This window comes from Nicotiana tabacum, chromosome 6 (assembly GCF_000715075.1).
Source record: "Nicotiana tabacum cultivar K326 chromosome 6, ASM71507v2, whole genome shotgun sequence".
Classification (NCBI taxonomy): domain Eukaryota; kingdom Viridiplantae; phylum Streptophyta; class Magnoliopsida; order Solanales; family Solanaceae; genus Nicotiana; species Nicotiana tabacum.
This window is the reverse complement of record NC_134085.1, coordinates 74157302-74166367: the sequence shown is the minus strand read 5'-3', so window position 1 is coordinate 74166367 and position 9066 is coordinate 74157302. Positions and strand designations below refer to the sequence as shown.

Genomic DNA, 9066 nt, shown 5'->3' with positions numbered 1-9066 from the left:
AAGTCTTCTTAGCCCAAAATTGAGACACAAAAAGATATGGTCCAACCCAATTACTCTTAGCCCATTCTTCTCAACCCATTAACCCATTTAAGTGCAAGATTTAATCCTAGCCTTCTATTTCCTTCTAATCCAACGATCATTATCCTTTCCCATTTCCATATAAAATAACCAATTGTAGAAACCCTACCTAGGTTTTCAATTCTAGATGACCCCACAAAGAAAATACGGCAGCCATCTTTTGGACCCTTGAGCAGAGATACCAAAGAAATTGAAATTGAATTTTACAACTTCAACTACAAAGATCTTTGCTGTCTCTCTCGTCCTCTTTGGTGTCGTTCGGTGGAATTGAAAAGCCTGTTTCGACGCCGATCAATTTAAAGTGTTAGTATAATCCTTTGAGAACTACAATTAACGATCCCTCTAATTCCATGGCATCTTCAGTTGCCCCAAAATGGGCTAAAAAATTGTGACTCTTCCTCCTCAAAGGCGGGGCTGTCATCTCGTTACATCCAAGCTCGCCCAGACTTGGAAGTTTTGATTTGTCGGTGTATTTATCCGAAATGTTTATCGGAGCTAACTGAAATCCTTTTCTGTCGAGTCGTATCGAAAGTTGGGTAGCGAAGAGTCAAGGTTCCGGTTCACAATTTCGGCGCTTCAATCCAACGATTGTTGCCTTATTATTCCGGTTGAGTTGCAAATTTCACCTTTGTTCATCAATAAAAGGTCAATTTCTTATTCACTGCTTTTTATATTAGTTGCATGCTCTATTCTATTTTTGTGAATGTTTATGGCTATGACATCGATTGTGTGCTTTGTTTCCTAATTGATTTGGTTTGTCTCGCTATTGTTGAAGTCATGGAAATTGAGTACATGTTTCTCGTTTCAAATCAAAACTTAAAGTTGCGTATAAGATTATATGGATTATTGGATAAAGTTAAAAAGTTTTGTTGAATGTCTTTTTAAAGATATTCACGTTACGCTTCTGTCAGAATCTAATTACGTGCTTTGTGTAATTGTTAAATTAGTGTTTTATTTGTTTAGATTGGTAGTATACTTCCAGCTAGTAAAGTGCAAGCCAAATTGTTTGGTAGGAATTTAGATGCTAAAAGTAATTAATGGTCTCAAATTCATGCCGCCCATTTCACAAACCAGATGGTCCAGTTCTTGTAAATACATTCGTAGCTTTAGGAGAATAATCCCAAATTAGCCTTAGGAAAATGAATAACTTATGAATATTCGTAGTTGCTTTAGGCGCGCTATTTTTAAATTAATTTCTCAAAATCCGGATGTGCATTTCATGTGACCCAAATCCAAATCTCAACAAAGTTAAACAAAATGTGTCGCGGACCGCGGGTGCATTTCATGTGACGTGGTTCATTGCCTGTTTTAAATAATGTTGAATCTTCCTAATAATTAATTAAAACGGTTAAAAAGTTAAAATTGAACCATAGGTTAAAACATGTATTAACATCAGATAATAGAATGATTATAATAGTTGAGCGACCGTGTTAGAACCACGGAACTCGGGAGTGCCTAACACCTTCTCCAGGGTTAACAGAATTCCTTACCCGGATTTCTGTGTTCGCAGACCGTAAATAGAGTCAAACTTCCTCGATTTGTGATTTTAAACTGGTGACTTGGGACACCATAAATTATCCCTAGTGGCGACTCTGTATTTAATAAATAAAATGATCCCATTTCGATTGTCACTTTAAGTTAGAAAAAACTCCCTTATACCCTTTTGGGTGTAGTTAAAAGGAGGTGTGACAGCTCTGGCGACTCTACTGGGGACCCAAACCCAAAACTTCGGTTCAGGGATCAAGAATTCGAGCTTAGAGTAGCTGTTGTAGTTGGCTTTATTTATTATCTGATTTTCCACATGTTTGAGTCTAATGTGCTAAATGCCGCTTTTATGCGCTTTGATATTTTGTGAACTGTATATAAAATGCTACGAAACTCTTCTTCTCTTTGAGTTTTCTATATCATCCGGGGATTGTGCACTTCGTGTAACTTTTCTTCTGTTTAGAGTCTTATCAAATTTTAGAACGAGGTTCGGACAAGTTGCAAAGCCGGTGAAGCTTCTGTATTCCCGGTACGCTGCCCCCCTCGGCTTGAGCTGTCCGCTCGGGTAAGCCAAGTCTAGAACAATACACTCAGGTTTTAAACCTAGTATAACAAAGCCTCATGCCGGATCCCTAGTAGGAACGTTTGTTTGCATCACGTGCATTTGACTTTGGAGACTCAACAAAGGGGTTGGGTCTGTCTAGGACAGGTGTACCCAAATTAAAAATACCATCCTGATCCATCTTACGTGCTACTTGCGCATCTGTTTGTTCGGCTTGCATGTTGACCGGCTTCTAGAATAGAGGAAGAAAATCAAAAAAATAGAAAAAGAAAATAAAAAAAAGGTGAGAGGTAGGTATTTGAAATTTTTGAAACTCTCTCGAAATTCAAAAACAAAAACCAATGTTTTTAAAAGTCATGTTTTCCTGTCCCGTCAAAACTAACAGAACTACGTGAGTCTGATTCTCACCGGATGTGAGATACGTAGGCAAACCTCATCGGTTCCGGCCCCCAATTTTCAAAAATCCAAAAGAATTCTTTTACTTTCTTCTTTAGAAAAGTTTTTCTTTGAGACCGCAATTTTTTTAAAAAAATACAAAAAATATATTTTCTTTTAGTTGCTTCTCAAAATCAAAAAATACAAAAATATTCAAGATTCAAAAATAATTTCTTTTTCTTTGAAGTACTTCTTTCCTAACTTCAGAGTAAAAATCCATAAATGCAAAAATATTTTCTTTCGAAATTCCAGAAAAAAGGAAAAAAAAAAAGGAAAAAGTCCAAAATCCAAAAAAAAGGGTTAGTTTATTTACTTTATTCTTGATCTTCCCGAACTACGCAAGATCTGATTCATGTTCCCACATGATACGTAGGCAACCCACATCAGGTTCGATCAAATAATTTTGAAAGAGAAAAAAAAAGAAGGTGAAAAAAAATATTGATAATAATAAGGACCGACTGAGTCCATTCTAACATGTTTTGTTTTGAATTGTGAAGAAAGTTGAGGTGGTCGGTTTGTGGTAAGCTGGAAACACAAGATCCAAGGAAAAATGATAACTGACATCGAAGTTGTTACAAGTGCTCAAGAGACTCAGGGTCAGAGGGTTCAACAAGAGTCTGCTATGGTTGAGAAAAATAGAATACTGAAACAGCAAATGACCGAAATGTGTCAAGCATGGGCCATTGGTCAAGGACAACCTCGTCATGAGTCACAATTTTCTACATAGCAAGAGCAGTACCACTCTCTTGAGTACCACTCGTACTCGTTAGATCTTCCTGCAAACATTGAGAAGCCTGCCCGAAAGATGGTACAGGAAGAAATGACCCAAAGAGTGAAAAGCTTAGAACAACGGTTGAAAAACATGCAAGGGTTGGCAGGTCAAAAGAGTGTTGCCTTCAAAGATCTATGCATGTTCCCCGATGTCCACTTGCCGCCTGGTTTCAAGACTCCCAAATTTGAAAAGTATGATGGACATAGAGATCCCATAGCCCACCTGAAAAGGTATTGCAATCAACTGAGAGGTGTGAGAAGAAATGAAGAATTGTTGATGGCTTATTTTGGGGAAAGCCTTACGGGAGTAGCCTCCGAATGGTTTATGGATCAAGACACGTCTCGCTGGTATGTCTGGGATGACATGGCACAGGCCTTTGTCAAACAGTTCCAATACAACATCGACATTGCCCCAGACCGTATTTCCCTTTCAAACCTGAAGAAGAAACCAAGTGAAAGTTTCAGGGAATATGCCATTAAATGGAGAGAGCAAGCAACTCGAGTTAAGCCACCCATGGATGACCACGAGTTAATAACTGTCTTCCTTCAAGCGCAAGAGCCAGATTACTTTCAAAACATGATGTCCGCAGTTGGCAAATCCTTCTCGGAAGCAATCAAAATGGGAGAAATGGTAGAGAATGTTCTTAAGACAGGCAAAATTATAAGTCAAGCAGTTTTTAAAGTAGCAACTCAGGCTGTCCGGGTTGAATCTGATAATTTTAGCGACACAAATGAGAAGGTTGAAGAAATTATGATGACATCAGGGTCGAGAAGAGGTCCCAGGAGAACATCTCGAAGGTATGAGCAGCCTCCTCAAGTTTTCCATGACTCTCCTAAGCAGTATTATCCACCTCAGAACCCACAATACTCTGTCGCTCCAGCTCAGTATGTTATCCAGCCACCAAAACACCCCAGAAGGCGAGCACGAGCATCACAAAATCTCTACCAGCCTCTACAAAATTTTCAAGTGACCTATAACCCACATCCATGCCAAGGGTATAGAAGGGAACAAAGGTTGAAAGATATTTACACCAATAGGAGAGTCCTATGCAAGCTTATTTGAGAAGTTAAAGAATCATGTCATGATTGCACCCATTCCTCCAAATCGTGTGGACCCACGTGCAAGGAGCTTTGACCCATCTAAAAGGTGTGAATACCATTTCAATGCCCAGAGGCACAATGTTGAAAGTTGTCGGGATTTGAAAAGAGAAATAGAAAGGATGATCCAGGAAAATCTGATTGTGATCCAAGACAGTGACACCCAGAATATCGCGCAGAATCCTTTACCTGCACATGATGATGCACACTTTGTGGGGATGATGCATGGTGACAGGGAGTATGAGAATCCTCTCGGGAATTTACTAACTGAAGTTAATGATTTTGAAATTGGAGAAGGCTCTGCTGATTCTGATGAGCAATTTTGTGGCTAAATATCAAGCCTAGCAATTTTGAAAAATCATTCCCTCCTCACTAGGAAGGAATCTTGGTAGCTTGTTTTTATGTTTTTTTCTATTATCTGGGTTATTTTAGGGTTGTGATCCAGATTTTATTTGTTTTATTGAGTCAAATCCTTCTATCCCTCCATTCTGTTTATGTGAGTCTTGTCTTTCTGTTCTATTGCTATTTTCATTAGTTGGGTTATTTAGGGTTGTAACTCGGATTTTAGGTTGTTTGTCTTGTTGTTTATTCAATGAAATATAGTTTGTCTTTTGTGTCTTTCCCTGCTTAGTTCCCTTCCCGCTAGTTTTAGTGACATGACATGCATGCAGAAATTTTGGCCAGATCTTAGAAATTGATTTAATCTGGAATTGGATAATTGAAAAAAGCACTTTTGAGGATGAATAAAGAGTTGAAATACTTTGGAATTAAGGTCGAGTAAAATTCACCTTCAAATCATTGTGAAGATCGGGCTTGAGGGTGTTTAATCAATTGAAGTTTGTTGGAAAGTTTTACATTAAGAGATGGAAAGTGTCTTGTGACCACGAAACACCAAGAAGACGGGCATGTTCATCAATGATGTGATCTTGACAGGACACTATAATTGGCGTTCTCGAGGTTGGGAGGCCCTTTTTCTGCTACCCAAAATACTTTATACCCTTTGTCACCCCTTTGAGCCTGTGTTATTTTCTTTGACCACCCTCTTTTGGAATCAAGTTTAGAGTCCAGGGTCAAAAAACAAAAACAAAAAAAATGGAAAAGAGGAAAAAGAAAAAGAAAAAAATCCATGTCCCAAGAGTACAAACTGGGAAAATTCTTAGAAAGTTCAGAAAAAAAAAAAAAGAATTATCAAAGGTCCATGCCCTCAAAAATAGAAGTTGGGGCAACAAAAAAAAGAAAAAAAAAAGAAAAAAAGAAAAAAGGAAAAGAGAAACAAAAAGAAAGATGAAAAATTAGTTAGGCCAGATGTTTGAACTACGTTCGACTTGATTCTTTAAAAAAGGATACATAGGCAGCCTCACGGTTCGGTCCAACCAAATAAGAATTCAAAAAAAGAAAAAGAAAAAAATCCCCAAAAGCTGAAAATGGGGCACAGATCTTATTTCACTTTTGAAAGAGTCGATTCCAAGAGTTGTAAGTCCATAACCCCCTTTACTTTGAGTTTATTTTGAGCCTTCATGATGTCCTTTCTTTCCAACCCTATCCAAAATCCTTCCAAATAAAGACCTCCCGATATGCCTTCAAGAATGCCAAGAGAAGCATGCATTGAGCAATAGTTGTCACATGACGTAGAACATCATCGAGTTTCTCACAAAAAGGGAAAGAAAAAGAAAAGAAAAATGAGAGAGTCTTATTAGTGAAAACTCTCACGGGCACTGTAAGATGACGGTAAGAAGAGATGAATAAATGAGAGAGACTTGTTGGTGAAAACCCCTCGGGGCACCACTAGTCGAAAGTGAGTTGCGAAGCTGATGCAAAGAATTGGCACGAACAAGCCCGACTTCAAAGCTCATAAGAATGGCAAAAGGGAAGATTGGATTAGTTTGATAGATCAGGCCGTTGAGTCCAAAATGCATGTCATGACCATTAAGGCTAGTTATTGAAAAGAAAAAGAAGAAAACTCTTCCTTCTGTTCTTCCGACATGGGGCATTTCTTGTTAATATTGTTTCTTTATAGCATTGTGTCCTCCCCTCTGAGTTAGTCCTTGTCAAAACAAGTAAGAAAAGATTTCAAAATCTGCTACCAGCTTTTCAATTGCATAAAGCAAATTTGGCCAGCACTAAGTTGTTTTTGTCAATATACCTTGAGGATTCGTACAAAGGCTTCCCCAAAAAGACTCTTCCCAGCCTACTTGGTGCAAGAAAGATAATTGGTGATTTTCTTTGACAGACAAATTGCTCAAAGAGCAGGAAGTCATTCAAGATATCGGAAAGGTCACCTAAGCAAAGATCTCCAATTGGGATAAGGTTGTTTGAGCTGCAAATACAAATGGTAATGGTGTGAAACAATCAGAGTTGGTGCAGTACAAAAGTCTTTTGAGACCAACTCAAGCTGATTGAGTAGAAGCCAGGCTGCCCAAGACTCAAGGCCATAAACCGACCACCATTTTCAAAACTGACCAATTTTTCTTTGTGTGAAATAGGAACAAAGAAGTGCAAGGAAAGTGGTTCAAGAAAAAAAGAAAAAAAAGAAGCAAAAGAAAAGAAAAAAAACAAAAAAAAAGAGAAGGAAAAGAAAAGAAGAGAAGAGACTACAAAGGGAAGTTTCTCAAATCTTTGTTTTTGTTTGTCTTGCTATTGTGCATAAAATCTTGCCATTGATCTTTACATTTTTCCTCCTAAGATAAGAAAATCATAGTCTGATGAACTTTCTCCTAGGATCGAAATCTTAGTCTGATGAATCTTTCTCCTAAAATAGAAAACCTAGTGCGTTGAATCTTTCTCCTAGGATAAACGTCTTAGTCTGATGAATTTTCTCCTAAGATGGAAGACCTAGCCTGATGAACTTTCTCTTGGGATCAAAATCTTAGTCGGATGAATTTTTCTCCTAAGATGGAAAACCTAGTCTGATGAACTTTCTCCTAGGATCAAAATCTTAGTCTGATGAATTTTTCTCCTAAGATAGAAGACCTAGTCTGATGAACTTTCTCCTAAACGATAGAAATCTTAGTGTGATGAATCTTTCTCCTAAGATAAAAAAAGAGGACCTAGTCTGATGAACTTTCTCCTAGGATCAAAATCTTAGTATGATGAATTTTTCTCATAAGATAGAAAACCTAGTCTGATGAATTTTCTCTTAGGATAAACGTCTTAGTCGGATGAATTTTTCTCCTAAGATACCAAAAAAAAAAAGGACCTAGTCTAATGAATTTTCTCCTAGGATATTTTGGAAAAAAAAGAATGGAAGTCTGGATTTGAAAAAAAGGGGGTCAATTTTTAGTTTTCTTGAGTTATCAATGTTTAGTTTTCTTGAAATCAGGGGCCCCGCCTGGAGAATAAGGTCAGTCTTTACTTCAGTCAAGCTTAGTTTATTGTTTTTCGCAAGCTCAATCACATTTAGGAGACGTACATCCTAGTCTAGTCTTTAGTTTACTCATTATTACATCAATAATATAAGTGGTTTACAATATTGCTAACAACTCACAAATCTTCCTAGTGCAAACTGGGGCAGAAAATTTCGTTTGTTTTATTAGTTTTGATTGCAGGCACCCACCTGGAGAACAAGGAAAAACAACTCAAGTTTTAAGGGAAAGCGGGTCAAGTTCAGCAATCAGGCGCCCACCTGGAGAACAAGGGAAGACAACTCAAGTTTCAAAGGAAGGCAGTTTCGAAGGAAGACAGTTCAAGTTTCAAGGGATAATGGTTCAAGGTGCAAGGGAAAACAGTGTCAAGTAACAAGAGAAGACGGTTCAAGTTCAGCAATCAGGCACCCACCTGAAAAAAAGAGAGGGGGAATTCAATTCAGAATGCAATTCCGGTCAGCAACAAAAGAAGCTCGCGTCAAGAATGCGAGTCGGCAGTCCGAGATGATCAACAGAAGTTAGTCACAATCCAGAATAAATAAAAAATAAAAGAAAGGCAAGAAGTGAATCCAAATGCAGAAGTTGATGAAAGATGTGATCTGCTCAAGACAGGGTTGAGGTCACAAGCTCTGCATGTCCCGTCTTGATTTGAAAAGCTAAAGAAGATTGAACCAATACCTGCAGCTAACAAGCATCAAGATTCATATCAGGGTCCGCATGAAGAACCAACAAAGACTCAAGATCAAGTTTCAGAAGACTCATAGATATGAATCTTGTAACTCATAGCTGATAGGCTTAGTTAATCTTTTTCATTTTTGATTTTGATGTAATAACGGGACTGCGGACCGGAGCCTCAACGGAACGGCACCTCGATCGGCTCTCCACCTCGGCACATTCCGTCATCTCAATCACTTCTGAACTACACGTGGCTTGATTCCTTTATAGCCAAGGATATGTAGGCAGCTCAAATACCAGAGCTCGGTCACATTCCCCTCTCTCTTAGTTTTAGTCTCTCCAAATAAGGGTCGGGTCAAAAAGCCTGTCTAGTCGTTCTTTGTCTGAAAATACTTCGTCTTTCCAGTCAAAGAGGGGCAGTTGTAGACATGTGATTCTTGACCCTCCCCAAGATTTTTCATATTTTAGCACGTAAATATTTAATTTAGGCCCAATATAGCTATTTCAACTCATTTTTACTCTTTTACTTTATTTTATTACAAGAAAATGAAAATTACATGTAATAGTTTATTTTATGTACCTTTCATAAAGTAAAAAAAA

General features: G+C 38.0%; 1 long non-coding RNA gene across 1 annotated transcript; it reads left to right on the top strand.

The window, feature by feature from the left end:
- The first annotated feature begins 217 nt into the window (after positions 1-217).
- LOC142181629 (uncharacterized) lies at positions 218-8673 on the top strand. The gene is made up of 2 exons (XR_012710422.1): positions 218-723; positions 7975-8673. It is a non-coding gene; the product is annotated as an uncharacterized LOC142181629 (long non-coding RNA).
- The last annotated feature ends 393 nt before the right edge of the window (positions 8674-9066 follow it).